Raw genomic sequence first — 15,754 nt, 5'->3', positions numbered from 1 at the left:
GTATTGAGAGTACCATGGACTGCTAGGAAAACAAACAGATTCATCCTGGAAAGGGTTAAACCGGGTGGCTCCTTGGAGGCAAGGATTCTGAGGCTCCATCGAACATACTTTGGACATGTTGTGAGGGACAGCACAGGAAGGGAAGGTGGATTGATTCAGTGACTGGGATAATTGGGATGGGAGTGTCAGAGACAGTGCGATTGGCACAGGACAGAGCAGTTTAGGGCTGTTGTCATAGGGTCACTACGAGTAGCAAGCAACTCGACGGCACATAACAGCAACAACAACATATATTATTTATTCATAATTAAACAAAGAATGGAGGAAGACAACTCTGGAAATTTGATCTGTATTCTTTAATGAATGTGCATGTGTACATTATACTATAGATTACAGATTATGTGTAGTCCCTTTCCATGGAGTACAAATGCTAAACATATCATATCATTTCATTTATTTTGGCATATAAAATGGAAGCAGAAAGGGTTATACTGCTTATGAGAAGAGCTTAAAGAGCATCAAAAGCCCAGATAAGGTCTAGTCCAGAAACTTACAAACTTGAAATATATTACCCAAAAATGACCCTAGGTTTTCTTTTTTATCGACTTGTTGTATAAGAATGTGGAGTTTAGCCCCCTCCCTTTCCCTGGATCCCACAGGACTCCCTGGCTATTTAAACAGAGATGGGTGCCCCCATCGACACATTGTCCTTTGGCTGTAGGACATCATGCCTCCCAAGAAACATGTTCCTGGTGAAGAAACCAGGGGGCCCTGCTACCTCAAAGCCCGTTGTGAAGCCAGCATCCGGGGCCCTTCCAGCCAAGGCCAAAGCTGAGCCAGTTGCCTCTCCAGCTCCTGAAAAACCCCAGGAACCCCCCATCGGTCTCTCCAAAGTGGTGATCGAGTTTAACAAGGACCAACTGGAGGAGTTCAAGGAAGCCTTTGAGCTGTTTGACCTAGTAGGTGATAGCAAGATCCTGTACAGTCCCCCACCAACGCCAAAGTGTTTAAAATCCTGGGGAACCCCAAGAGTGATGAGTTAAAGTCCCGGCGTGTGGACTTTGAGACTTTCCTGCCCATGCTTCAAGCAGTGGCCAAGAACCAGGACCAAGGAACATATGAGGATTACTTGGAAAGGCTTCAGGTGTTTGACAAGGAGGGAAACGGCAAAGTCATGGGAGCAGAGCTCAGACATGTCCTTACTACGCTGGGAGAGAAGATGACTGAGGAGGAGTTGGAGACTATCCTGGTGGGACATGAGGACAGCAATGGCTGCATCAACTATGAAGCCTTCCTGAAACACATCCTAAGCTTCTGAACGCTGCAGCTCCCCTAGGGCCGGACAGTGACCCCTTCCAGCACCTCACCCTACCCTCACCCTGTGCAGGTGGAAGCACCCTTCGGCCACTTAGGAGGTAACCTATTGTTTCAAAATAAAGACAGTTCCTTCCAAAAAAAAAAAAAAAGAATGTGGAGTTTAAGTGTTTTGTTATAGAGATAAATTCATAGAAAAAGCTGCTGATTTCTGGAGTCTTTGAAGCATTAAGAGGAAGACCAAGGAAGAGGTAGATAAGTAGGAAAGCCCAGTAAGGACATGTGACACTTACTAAAGTAGACCTATAGGTGGTTTGCAGCAGGGAAATTTGTGAGATATAAAACATTTTGACATTTCAAAAGAAGGATTGCATTGTTTTGTTTTACTTTTTACTTGAGTTTTTCAAGAGAATGTCAAGGTAGACTTGGGCAACGGACGAGGATCACAAACACGGAGAAAAATCAGGTAAAAAGCCATTCTATCAAACAAGTTAAAATTATCTCACTGTCTTTGGTGACTTACTGGTAAAAAGCTGTGGTATGGTCCCAAAGGCATGAGGTTCAAATCCACCAGCTATTCTTAGGAAGAAGGATAGGAGATCGCCTCCAGTGCAATTTACTGCCTCTGAAAACCTCCTGGAGGGTCAGCATGGGTCAGTTTCAACTCGATGGCCCAGGACAAGAAAAACAGCCTTGCCTTTGATCTAGAACTAACTGCTAGCTGACCATCCATTAGGTTTACAAGGCTGTGAATAGTAAGGGATATCACACATCCTTCTCCAGCAGAGTCATTGGCTTGTTTGAACAGCCAGAGAAGCTTTTCATTTGGGTTAACAGCACAAGCATTCACTGAGCTCCATAGCAAATAAATAACAATCCGACAGAATGGTTGCTGACAAGACCTAAGAGTGGCCAGGCCCGTGATAAAGTTCGTTTTGCAAGTAATGATGGACATATTTCTGTGACACTAGTTTTTGATATTGGGATTGAAGATATTTCTTGCTCAAAGATATAATTATACCTTCTTCACAAAACAGCTCTGAAAAACATCTGTTTTGCATGCCAACTTAATTATTGGCCTTTAATTTGAGTTAACATTATGTGATGGTAGATATAATAAAGAGAACAAGAAGAGAAGAGGGATAAGTGTCAGAGGTTACAAGAGGTTTCTAATCTCATCCCACAAAACTTCAGAAACTTTGGGACATGTCGCATTCCAACAATGAGAATTTTTGATTGGACTGTCTGACTTGGCTATGAGGGTGGTTAAGGACACAGGTAACTGAATGTTACACAGACACACCTGGAGAGTAAAAGGGGTAATAGGTGATACTCTGAAGATTGATCAGGTACCAAGTGTTGAAGTAGAGACCACCTGTGGTCACATTAACAAGTGGAGTCTGAGAAAATACTTTATTTCCTTTTTTAATGTTCTTCATTGGGAAAACAGGTTGCAAAATTCTATGTTTTACAGAAACAGACTTGGGTTTTCCCACAAATACATGTGTAGAGAGAAATTTATTTCAAATAAATACTTTCAACCATTTTAGAGATTGGAAAGTTGCAAATCTGTAGGACAACTTGCAGGCTGTAGTGAGTTAGGCTTCTCCTAACATAAAATCTTCAGGTCAGATCATGGGTAGCTGGCTCACATCTTCAGAACCAGAGATCAGACGAAGAAGAGACAAGAATACCACTTTGTGAGAAGATTCTCTCATACTGGATGTAAGTCAAACTCCCAAAAACTCCCTTCCAACTGGTTGACTGATCAGGTCAGATCACAATATGGAGAATACTTTTACGTTATGTCTGTCAAATCAATGAAAATAGTAGATTAACGACTGGACATAACCTGTAAAGCAAAGGAAAAAAAAACACTAAAACATGTCGACCTTCTCTTCCATCTACTATTTGGTGATGAGGGTAAGGATAAGGACCTAATAGCAAAGATCCAATTACGTCAATTTCTTTTGTTCTTTTTGTTTGTTTTTATTTACATCAATTTCTCTGTGTGAAGAAAACAACCAGCAAAAACATAATAATAGTGCACTTAAACATTCAAATAATATGTCACCTATATACTCTTCAAACAAGATTTTAATGTCAAATTTTAATGTATGTAGATAAGATATGAGCTGAAATGCTTTGCCTCATCTGCAGACTGAGGGCTAGTGTGTTGTGAACTGGTTCATGCTGGAAGTTATGACGGCCTCTCGCATGTTGAGGAAGGATACGTATGGAATGCTAGGAGCTCTTAGGACTTTATTTTCATCCAAACAGGCTGTCAGCAGATGGGACTTGCCAGTTGAAATGGGGGTCTTTGGCCAACAGTTCACCAGCGTGTGGGCATACCGGAATTTTTAAATGCTGTAGGGCTCTCAGGCCTGGTTTTAACAGCTTTGGGTCAAACATTCTTTTAGCATTGGCTATGAGTTGATTGTATTTGGCCTTCTATTTAAAAAGGCATTTGTTCACCCATAAGGGTCTGGAATCCAGGTAGGGAGTATTCTGAAGCAGTCTGACTCTACAGAGGTTTTGATTTCTGGTTTATAATTAACCTGTGGTGGATAGTGTTTGGTGGAGCTTCCCGGTTAAAACAAGCTTAAAAGCAGGAGTGACATTCACTTCTGAAGTAGTTTGCCTCGGGAAACTCTTTGAACATGGAAAAACTATGAAAGTTATACAATTATTCAAGCCATTTGTTTATGACTCAGCGGCACTTAACAACAATAAAAACAACAACATAGAGAGAGCGCTGTTGGCCTAATGGATAAAGAGTTATGCTACCAAGCCGAAGATGGGTGATTTTAATCTGCAGCCCTCAGACCTGGCTTTAAATTTTTTTTGTCAAATATTCTTCTAAGTGGTACAGATAGCACTGATCTGCCAATTTGCTGATCGCTGTGATGCTGAACACTGTGACCCTGATGTGCCAAATGGTTACCCATGGTAGACAGTGTTCGGTGCAACTCCCAGATTAAAGCAAGCTTGGAAGCAGAGTGGCATCCACTTCCGAAATAGCTTGCCTCCAGAAACCCTATGAATTGGAGAAATAAAAGTAATACAAGTGTTCAGAGCTTTCGTTCATAGGGTCGCTATGCATTGCCTAAGACAGCACTTAACAACAACAGATAAAATATGTTATTTATATTATAATTTCCATTGTTAAGTGGCATTAAGTCAGTTCTGACACACAGCCAACTGATATGCAAGAATTAAAACACTTTGTTCCTGCACCTTGCTCAAAATCTTGGCTATGTTTGAGTACACAGTTGCAGCTACTCTGTAAATTCACCTTGTTGAGACTTTTGCAAAATAAATGAAACTTCCTATCCTCACACCTATGGTACATTTTCATTACACTTTTTTACAAGAATTGTTCATTCTTCTGGCAATCCATGAGATAATGAATTGACTGCCAACATCATAATTGAACCTCATTAGTTCCTTTATATTATTCATTGTGTATATGAGGTGATTGAACATAACATATAGTCAGGAACACCCCAGTCTTCAAATTTATGTTTGCCTTTTTCACACCTTAAAGACGTCTTTTGGGGGAAGCTCTGGTAGCCTACTGGTTAGAAGCTACACTGTTAACCCAAAGGCACAATGTTCAAATTCACGAGCTGGCTCCATGGGAGAAGGATGGGCAGTTTCTTTCTAATAAAAATGAAAAAAAATTTTAAAAAAAGACGTCTTTTGAAAACAATTTTGCCAATGCAGCCCCTCCTTTGGATTTTTTTTGACTACTGCTCCCACGGTGTTGATTGTGGATCTAAGTTATAAAATAGTTGACAACTTTATTCTTCTCTCCACTTAGCATGATGATGCTTCTTGGTTCAGCTTGAGGATTTTTGTTTTCTTTGTTAAAATGTAGTTTACACTGAAGGCTATAGTTTTTTATTTTCATTACTATATTGTTATTTTTGTTTTTAGTAAGCAAGATTGTAATAATCTAAATATTACAGGTTGTTAATGAGTTCTTTTCCTAATCCTGATGCCATGCTCTTCATACAGTGTCGTATTTTCTAAAATGTTGCTTAGCATAGAACGAATAATGATATTGAAAAACAAAGACCTTGGAAGGCCACTTTCTTGATTTTGAACCAGACAATATTACCTTGTTCTATTCAAATAATAGCCTGTTGGTTAATGTACAGCTTCCACCTGAGAACAATGGGGTGTTCTGGAATCCTCATTCTTAGTAATGTTATCCATAATTCATTAAATGTACAGTATTTAGTATTGTTTTAAAGCCATTAAAACCCAAGTATTCCCTGCTAATATTTCCCTTCTGGTATTCTCTGCTTTTAGCCAAGATCAATCTGATATCATCAGTGACATATTATTTTCATGTCATCCTATGACAATTCCTTCTTGCTGTACTACTGTCATTGCTTTTTAAAAAAAAATATTAATAGTAATAGCAAAGTTTTAGTAAAATTAATTACATTGTCCAATGATTTCTATATTCTGTTGAAGTTAGCACATGTATAGTTATAGTCTTCATGTTTAGAAATATGTTAACAATCGTCATGCAATTTGATAATGCACTTTCTAATGCTGTTTCTGTCATCAAGGTGATTTTATCTACTGTTAATATTTCTTTGTTTTCAACTTTCATGTCCCAATCATCAGTAATTCTTAATGCATTTTGATTGCATGCTTGATCAATTTCAGACTGTAGAATTTGGGGAAAATACTCAATTCCTTCATCATTGGCATTAGCAATTGGTGCCTAAATTTAAATAACGGTTGTATTGACAGATCTTCTTTGTAGGGAACTCTAGTGGTTCAGAACCTGTCCTGCAATCCCAGCTGCCCATGATTCGAATCCATCAGGTGTTTCATGGGAGAGGGATGAGCCATTTTTCCCCATGCTATTAACTGCCTCTGAAAATCCACTAGAAGGTCAACTATGTATCAGATCTGACTCAACAGTACTCAACAACGTACAGATGTCTAGATATTGCCCTATCACTGACACCATTGTTCTTCAGGATTGACCTAAAAAGTTGTTAGACAATTAATGTGAAAGCATTTTTCTCCAATTGTCTTTCATTCCAAGCACAACACACGTAACGTTTTCTCCTTCCAAATGGATAATACCAGTCTATTTCAGCTGACTTGTGACTAGGGATCTTTATTACTTAGTCTATAAGATATTGTGTTGTTAACTCAAAGGCCACAGCTTTCTACTATTTTAAATTTACCAGCCATTCTATGGGAGAAAGATGGACAGTCTGCTACTACGTAATTTACAACTTCAGCAAAGCAATGGAGATTCAACTATGAGTAGGAATATTTGGGCATTTGCAGTCACCAGTCAGTGGGTGGTTGGCATAGCAACTTGCACCTCCAGTTGTCAGGCTTTTGGGAGCGTTATGTGTAGGAGATTGGGGTATTTTGTGTTTCCAGTCATTTATCTTGTGGTTGGAGTGTACACTGCCAATTGCTGAGGACATGCTGGTATGTGCAAGGGTAGCTGGAACAAGTGAATGTCTCTCATTGCAGCTTTGATAGCATGGAAAAACAGTGTGAAAATGGGCAAAGACAGATGTGAGCTTCTAATCACAGGCCTGGTGATGCAGGGATGCGGATCGTGAATAGTGGAACAAGGGGTGGGACACACTATTTGTTTTAAGGAAGTCAGAGGAGAGGAGAAGAAGAGCATCTTCTCCTAGTTTTTTCTATATAGATACATGGACACTTACTATAGAATGCAGGTTGTAACTAGGACCTAGACCAGATCAAATGCATGCATTTGTTCAGAGCACAGTCAGATGAGAGGGAAATTGGGGTGTTTCTAGCCACCACTTCAGTAATTTTCTCCCTCAGCACCATCAAAATGATATTAGAGACTGTTGTTGCTAAATAACTATTGTTCTGTTTTTCAGCTTCCTTCCAGAACCATGTTCTTCCAGACTTCTAGAGCTCTCTCCTATATTTCTGCACTTTACTTTTTGAGGTTCGTGTTCTGCTAATGTTAGTCACATTAATTTTGGCGGTATGGTATTTCTGTCCTACAGAGAATCTTACGAAGTTGTTTATCCTTACCCAGAAATGCTGCTTAATGTGTCTCAAGTTGATCACACTGTACCAGGCCAGCTGCTAGAATGACTAGTGTATAAAGGTTCTTACTTGTTATTTCCATTTGTTTCTCCTTTCATTTGGTGTTTGACCTATCAATTTTTCTATTCATCTCTAGTTTTGGTTCTCTGACTGTCATCTGTATCTTCTTCCTTTGGTTTCTCAACTCTTTGCTATAGAAGGATGTCTTGCTATATGTGAATAAGCTGACATCTTGAACTGACTCCATTCCATATGTATTTAATGGACATTAGTTGAAAAGTAATCAAATCTTAAATATGTTAACTGATTTGTGATTTATTATTAGATAATTTCCAGTAATTTTCTTTTCTTACATTGACTTCATCTAATTATTTCCGCACTCGTCATTTTTAACATTTACTCCCCTAAATTGTGCTCTGTCCTTTGCTTTTTATACTTTTTTCTGTATTATAGCATGAATAATCCCTTCACTTCTAACTGCTAGTGTGTAAATTCTTACTTAAGATGTCAATATTGTTCTTAGATATTTCCACTGAATTTTTAGTTGTCTGTATTGCATTTTCCATTTCTACAAGCATCATAAGCATAACTGTTACAATCAGCATTGAAAACTTTTAATCTCCTAAGATAAATTTATCTAAAACAGTATTCAAACTTTGGCAAGATATATGACTGATAGTTTATATTTTATTTCTATTATATAACACAATTTTGAAACAAATTAAATGCAAGAAAGCTAAAATCCTCACCACTGGGTCAATGGGCAATATGATAGATGAAGAGAAGTTCGAAGTGGTTTACAATCATATTTTGGTCAGATCCATAATTAATAGCTTTAGCAATGTTGTGGTTGTCAGGTGCTGTTGAGTATGAGTCATAGTGACTTTAGCAACAACAGAGCTAATCTCTGTCTTATCTCATGCCATTCTCATAAACTGATTCTCATAAATAGCTCACTGCTACAGTCACTGTGTCAACCCACGCGGCTGTGAGTCTACCTTTCTTTCACTGTCCATCCACCTTCCCAAGCATCATGTCCATAGTAGTCAAGAAATAAAATGTGTCACATCATTGGGGAAGTTTGTGGTCAGGGGCTTCGTCAAGGTAATGAGGAGCAGCGATGTAAGTTTAAGGACTATGGTGGGCCTGATTCAAGTCATGACCTTTTCAATTATTTCCTGTGCATCAGACAGCTGGACATTGACTAAAGATTATAATAGATGAATCAACCACTAAGTTTGAGTGTTGATGAAGAGTGCTGAATAAGCCACAGGCTGCCAAAATGACAAACAAATAAGTCTTGGACAAGGTGTAGCCAGGATGCTCTTTAAGGCAAGGATGACGACACTCTGTATCACGTACTTTGGGCCTGTGACTTGGAGGTGTGAAGTGTCTGAGAAAGAAAGAATGACCCTCATCTAGACAAATTGACAGAGTGGCTCAAACGATTGGGTGGAGCCCACTGGGGATCATGAGGAGAGCAAAATAGGTCAAGGTTCAAATATATAGATCCTATACTCATGTATAGAGTCATTAAACTATGGTTGACTCAAACAAAAAAACAATGAAAATACATAACAGGAAATGTGTAACAAATGACATGTTTTATGGTACAAGGAACTATTTATAATATAGTTAGTCTTACAATGTAGCATTAAAATTTTATAACCAAGATAATCAAAATTATGCATATCTATGCACAGAAAAGGGAGCTCTGGTTGCCTCCTGGGCAAGGAGTTGCCCTGCCAACCGAAAGGCAGGCAATTTCAATCCACCACTTGTTCCCTTGGAGTAAAATGAGTGGTCTCCTGTGCGATTTGAAACCTCTGAAAGCTTTCTGGCTGGTGAGCTATGAGTCGGCTCTGACTCCAGGACACATACATAATAAAGGTTGTCTTTGAATGATGAGGGAAAGGATAGACAGTTGGGTTCCCCCCTCTAATTTGGAGACAGTAATTTTCACCAAGATTATATGTTAAGAAAAAAAGTTAACATCTGGTAAATAAAGTCTAATCAAATAATGCCATTCTTGTGTTTATTTTATCTTTATTCACATTGTGTTATGTTTTCCTTTTCTTTTTTTTCATTCCAATGATTTTTAACATATGATGCATCTTTTAGGGAAAAGAAATAATAATAAAATAAAACAAGAATTAAAGATCACAACAGTGACAAATCAGGAAAAGAAAAAGAAGGTACACAATACGGTCTTCTCAGTCTTATTTATCTGCATATGCCATTGACCCACAGCAATAACTAACTCCATGTTCATTTTTTCAGAACATGTTTTCACATCTCTCTTCATACCCTTAGAATGTTGAAAATCAAGTACATTTTGTTCTACAGCTTCATCTGTATCCTTAACATGTACAGCCTCCTTGTTACATACCCCCCTGTTGGTCATGTAACCAAACTGCACATGCACTATCATGAAGAATCCATATGTGATCATTGTGGACCACAAAACTCCTCCTCTTCTTGTGATTCTGTCAGTGTTGCCAAAGCTGAAAACTGCATGTGGCGAAAGACTCGGTTCATTTCCACTCAGTGTGGAAATCCACTGTGTATTTGAACCACAGGAGAAATTCTACTTTCTATAATTTTTCAGACTATACCATCACAACTCTCTGACTACAAACTAGGATCTTTTTTTAAAACAACAACAAAGAACTTTCATCTTTGAATTGTTGACGAAGACCTTGTCAGAATAGAACTCTTTAAAACCCTATCTTTTGAGTCTGTAAAGGAGATGTGTTCTTGGCTTTCAACTCAACTTCCTCCCTATTTATCATCAGTGTTAGAATAGTCTAGAAAGAAGGTCTAACTGAATCATCAAATGTTTTAACTTAGACTTGCTTTCTTTTTCCTGTTCTCGAATCTGCAGTAACAGTTTAACATTCTTACCTCTCCCATAAAACCATCAGTTTTCTTCATTGGTGGGAATTAGATCTCAATGAGAATGGTTTCCATTGCAATCTGTGACCACCAAACATTAAAACTGGTAATATGACAAATCAAAATGAAACTTTCAGTGTATTTTTGAGTGAAGATGTAGGGAAATTGTTTTTCCTGAAGGGTCTAAGGCAATGTGGTCAAAATGGATGGAGTATATAGATATCCTTCTCTCTTTTTTGTTACCTTTTTTCCAGTAATTTCATTGCACTTCATCTTCAAAAGTGGAATCAAATTCTTCAAGCTATCACTCTATCATCTACTTTCCATAGTTTTTTTGTTGGGTTTTTTCCCCCCAGCCATTTCGTATGGATTTATGGGCCTTTGTGCCGGTCAGCCTAATTTAAAAACCATTTCTCTATACCCTCAATATCCCAGAACTAGGAATATTATCATCCCTCAAGAATATTTTAAATCCTACTCTATACCTGTCTACATATGCAGTGGACCAGGATTATGCACAAATATTGCCATTCGCATGGTCTTTTCTCATTAATTTAATTGGCCTATAGTTATCTAGTCTCCCACAGGGAAGCAAAATAGCGTGAAACCCTTCACCATTTGTATTTTAAGAGGAGGGGGAAAACCCGCTTTATTTGGAATATTGCAACTTTTATTTGATGAAAGTTACTATTAACATATTTTCATAATCTTCTCAGCCTAGCAACAGCAGGAGTAAAAGGTGTGAGGGCCATGTAATATTCATGAAATTAAGACGACTTGAGATGAAAGGGAGTTCCATTAGAGAGACCAAGTGTGACAATATGACACATATTTGCATATTTTACACTTTAAATCTTTTCAGCACATCCAAGTTGATATATGGATGTAAACATGCATTGCCAGTTTTTAGCATATTATAAGCCCTCAAGACTTTGCATGCATTTTAATATGTTTCATTATTGCTGTAGATTTTAATTTCCAAACTGCACGGCTTTGATGGAAGGAAGCTGGAAGTCAAGGCATCTGGCCTCTGCCCCAGGCAAGCACAGCTTTTTCCTTGAATATTTTGGGCCGAAACCAGTCTATTTATTTGAGGGGTAAGGGGAGGGGGAACTTAAAAAAATGTGCTGCCCAGAAGCATGCTTTGTTTGGTACACATACTAATTAAGTGTTAACTTAACCATGCTGGCAGGAAAGCTAAAGCATTCAACTGTAGATGTGCCAAAGGAGACAAGTTGTGTGGAGCTTTTATAATCCCCTTCTCTCTCCTCTCAGCCAGTCTCAGCTCCTGTAGTGAAAGAGTACTAAAAACAGGTTTGGGTTTGTTATTTTTAATGTTTTAGTTTTACTTTGTGTGGTTTTTTTTAAGAAAAAAATGTGTGAGACTCTTTGCTTTTTAAAATTTTAGGGAAATACTTACTTACCCATTTTATTTTCTGAACTATAACATCTCTTGATAGTAAAATTAAGTATATGTCCACAGATCACACTTACAGATTTAAACCAAAAAACATTTCACAGATGTGCTTTTCAGACCACTTTTCCCCAATTTTCAAGTTAAATTTTAACATGATTAAAAACAGTATAATAATTATTTCAAGTCATCAAATGAAAGTTAAGTAAGTTACAAAAACATTACTTAATGTTATTATTTTGATAATTTTGGAATGATGCAGCAATTTAATGCCTATATATATCCAAAATGATTGGAGAATGGAGAAGCAGAGATATATGTGCACTAATAACATGAAGAATGCAAAAGATCGTTACAAAGGATGAAAAAGAAGAAAAGACCAAGACGGATGTCAGATGAGGCTCTGAATATTGCATTGGAGGACTGAGAAGCCAAAGCTAAAGGAAGAAACCAAGAAATCAAAGGGCTAAACAGAAAATTTCAAAAGACAGCCCGGGACGATAAAACAAGATACTATAATGAAATGTGCAGAGAGCTGGAGTCAGAAAATCAAAAGGGCCAAACTCACTCAGTGTTTCTTAAGCTGAAGGAGCTGAAAAACCAAATTCAAAGCACAGGTGGCAATACTTAAGGATACTTTGGACAGTATATTAAATGATCCAGAAAGTATCAAGACAAGATGGAAGGAATACACAGAGTCACTGCATCAGAAGGAATTGGCTGACACAGAAGAATTTAATGAAATGACATATGAGCAAGAGCCTATGGTGATGAAAGAGGAAGTTCAAATTGCTCTGAAGGAATTGGCAAGAAACAAGGCTCCAGGAGTTGACGGCATACCAATTGACATATTTCAACAAACAGACGCAGGCCTGGATGTGCTCACTCAGTTGTGCCAAGAAATTTGGAGAACAGCCAGCTGGCCCATTGACTGGAAAAGATGGATATTTGTTCCCATTCCAAAGAAAGGTGACCCAACAGAGTGTGGAAATTATCGGGCAATATCATTGATATCACATGCAAGCAAGATTCTACTGAAAATTACCCAAAAACATTTGGAACAATATGTCAACAGAGAACTACCAGATGTGCAGGCTGGATTTAGAAGAGGTCGTGGTACTAGGGATATTATAGCTAAGGTAAGATGGATCTTGGCAGAAAGCAAAGAATACCAGAAGAATGTCTATCTGTGCTTCATTGACTATGCAAAGGCTTTTGACTATGGGGATCACAACAAGCTGTGGCTGACTCTAAGAAGAATGGGAATCCCAGAAACATTTGATTGTGCTAATGTGAAACCTATACTTGGACCAGGAGGCAGTCGTCTGAACAGAACAAGGAGACACTACATGGTTCAAAATCAAGAAGGGGGTCCGTCAGGGATTTATTCTGTCTCTATACCTTTTCAATCTGTATGCAGAACAGATCATCCGAGACGCTGGGCTATACGAAGAGGAAGGTGGAATCAGGATTGGTGGAAGAATCATCAACAACCTGCGTTATGCAGATGACACAACCCTGCTTGCTGAAACTGAGGAGGACCTGAGGCGCTTCCTGCAGAAGATCAAGGACTACAGCCTCCTATATGGACTGAAGCTAAATGTCAAGAAAACAAAGATTCTAACCACTGGGCCAATTGGTAGCATCAGCATAGATGGTGAGGAGATTGAGATAGTTAGCAGTTTTAATTTACTTGGCTCCACAGTCAATGCTCTTGGTAACAGCAGCCAGGTAATCAGGAGATGAATTGCATTGGGGAAGTCGGCTGTGAGGGACCTCTCAAGAGTACTGAAGAGCAATGATGTCAGGCTGGCGACTAAGGTGTGCCTGATCCGGGCTATAGTCTTCGCAATTATGTGCTGTGCATCGGAGAGTTGGAAAGTAAATAGACATGATAGAAAGAGAATTGATGCCTTTGAGCTGCGGTGCTGGGGAAGAGTGTTGAATATACCATGGACTGCTAGGAGAACAAACAGGTTTGTCCTGGAGAGGGTGAAGCCAGAGTGTTCCCTGGAGTCAAGGATTCTGAAGCTTCGTCTGACAAATTTTGGGCATGTTGCAAGGAGGGACTGGTCCTTGGAAAGGGACATCATGTTTGGCAGAGTGGAAGGGAAGTGAAAGAGAGGAAGACCTTTGGTGAGATGGATCGATTCTGTGACTGGAGCGGTGGGAATAAGTGCGTTTGAGATGGCTAGGTTGGCACAGGATAGAACAGCATTTAGAGCTCTTGTACATAGGATCGCTATGAGTCGCAAGCGACTCGATGGCACATAACAACAATAGTAACAGTAGCATTATTCTCAACAGGCAAAATATAGAAATAGCCTAAGTGCCTATCAATACATAAATGGAAATCTAGGCTGTGGTACTTATACACAACAGAAAATAATACTGGATCATAAAGAGAAATTGATGTCTTGATATATGAGACAATATGATTGGTTCTTTAATACATTATGTTGAGTGAAATAAGTTAGTGACAAAACGACAAATGGTCTATAGTACCATTTTGTGAAACATGTAATTTAGTCAAGGGTATAGACAAACACTTGAGCAGGTAACATACGTTCAAGAGGAAGTGTTACTAAAGGAAGAGGTCCAAGCTGCCCTGATAACATGGGGGGAAAAATAAGGTAGCAGATATTGATGAGAAACAATTGAGATGTTTCAACAAACAGATGTAATGCTAGCAACACTCATCTGTTTATGGTAAGAAATTTGGATGACAGCTACTTAGGAAGCTAGTGGAGGAGATTCATATTAGTATCTACTTCAAAGAAAGGTGATTTGAAAAAATAAGACATTTTGAACAATATTATTAATATCACATGCATGTAAAATTTTACTGTGCCAATCTTATTGTTTCTGACACATCTACCCCCATTACCCCAGTGACTGGATCAATCCTTCTCACCGAGGGTCTTTCTCTCCTGTGCTATCCCTTCATCCTCCCAAGCATGACGTCCCTCTGAAAGGATTGCTCCCTCCTTGCAACATGTCCAAAAGTATGTCAGATAAAGATTCAGTATCCTTGCCTCTAAGGAGCAGCCTGATTTAATCCTTTCCAGGAAAAACCTATTCGTTCTCTTAGCATCCATGGTGTATTCAATACTCTTCTCCAATACCTCAGCTCAAAAGCATCAATTCTTCTTCTCTCATCCCTAATTACTGTACAGCTATCTGATGCACCACAAGTGATTGCAAAGACCATGGCCTGTGTCGGGCATGCCTTAGTGTACAGACTGGCATCATTGTTGTTCCATACTTTGGAAAGGTCTGTGACAGCAGACTTTCCTAACACAATACATCTTTTAATTTCCTGGCTGCCAGTGCCAAGAGTGTTGATTGTGGAGCCAGCAAGCTAAAGCAGTTTACAATCTCAATCTCTTCACCATTGATCGTGATGCTGTCAATTGGCCCAGTGGTGAGAATCTTTGTTTTCTTGATATTGAAGAAGACAAAGTAAAGTATTATAAAGAAATGTGCAAAGAGGTGGTGTCAGAAAATTAAAGGAGCTAAGCTTGTTCAGCATTTCTTAAGCTCAAGGAACTGAAGAAGAAATTCAAGCCTCAAATTGAAATAATTAAGGATGCTTTGGGCACAATATTATATAATCCAGGAAGTATTAAAAGAAGATGGAAAGAGTATACTGAATCATTGTACCTTTAAAAGGAACTGGCAGATACAGAAGAATTTCATGAAACAACGTATGAGCAACAGCCTGTGGTGATGAAAGAAGAAGTTCAAGCTACTCTGAAAGAATTAGCAAAAAACAAGGACCTAGGAATTGATGATATGCCAATTGATCTATTTCAGCAAACAGATGCTGCTCAAGATGTGCTTACCAAGTTGTACCAAGAAATCTGGAGGATAACCACCTGACCAACTGACTGGAAGAGATCTATATTTGTTTCCATTCCAAAGAAAGGATATCCGACAGAGTGGGGAAATTATCGATCAATATCATTTATATCATAAGCAAACAAGATTCTGCTGAAGATTATCCTTAACCGAATGGAACAACACATCAACAGAGAACTGGTGATACTAGGGATG

At 38.7% G+C, this 15,754-nt stretch overlaps 1 pseudogene; it reads left to right on the top strand.

The window, feature by feature from the left end:
* Positions 1-727: 727 nt before the first annotated feature.
* LOC102865521 lies at positions 728-1,318 on the top strand (annotated as a pseudogene).
* The last annotated feature ends 14,436 nt before the right edge of the window (positions 1,319-15,754 follow it).

Source organism: Elephantulus edwardii, unplaced genomic scaffold (assembly GCF_000299155.1).
Source record: "Elephantulus edwardii isolate Elephantulus edwardi_28Jun2011 unplaced genomic scaffold, EleEdw1.0 scaffold00076, whole genome shotgun sequence".
Taxonomy (NCBI): domain Eukaryota; kingdom Metazoa; phylum Chordata; class Mammalia; order Macroscelidea; family Macroscelididae; genus Elephantulus; species Elephantulus edwardii.
The sequence above is the reverse complement of the archived record's forward strand: the minus strand, read 5'-3'. Positions and strand labels throughout refer to the sequence as shown.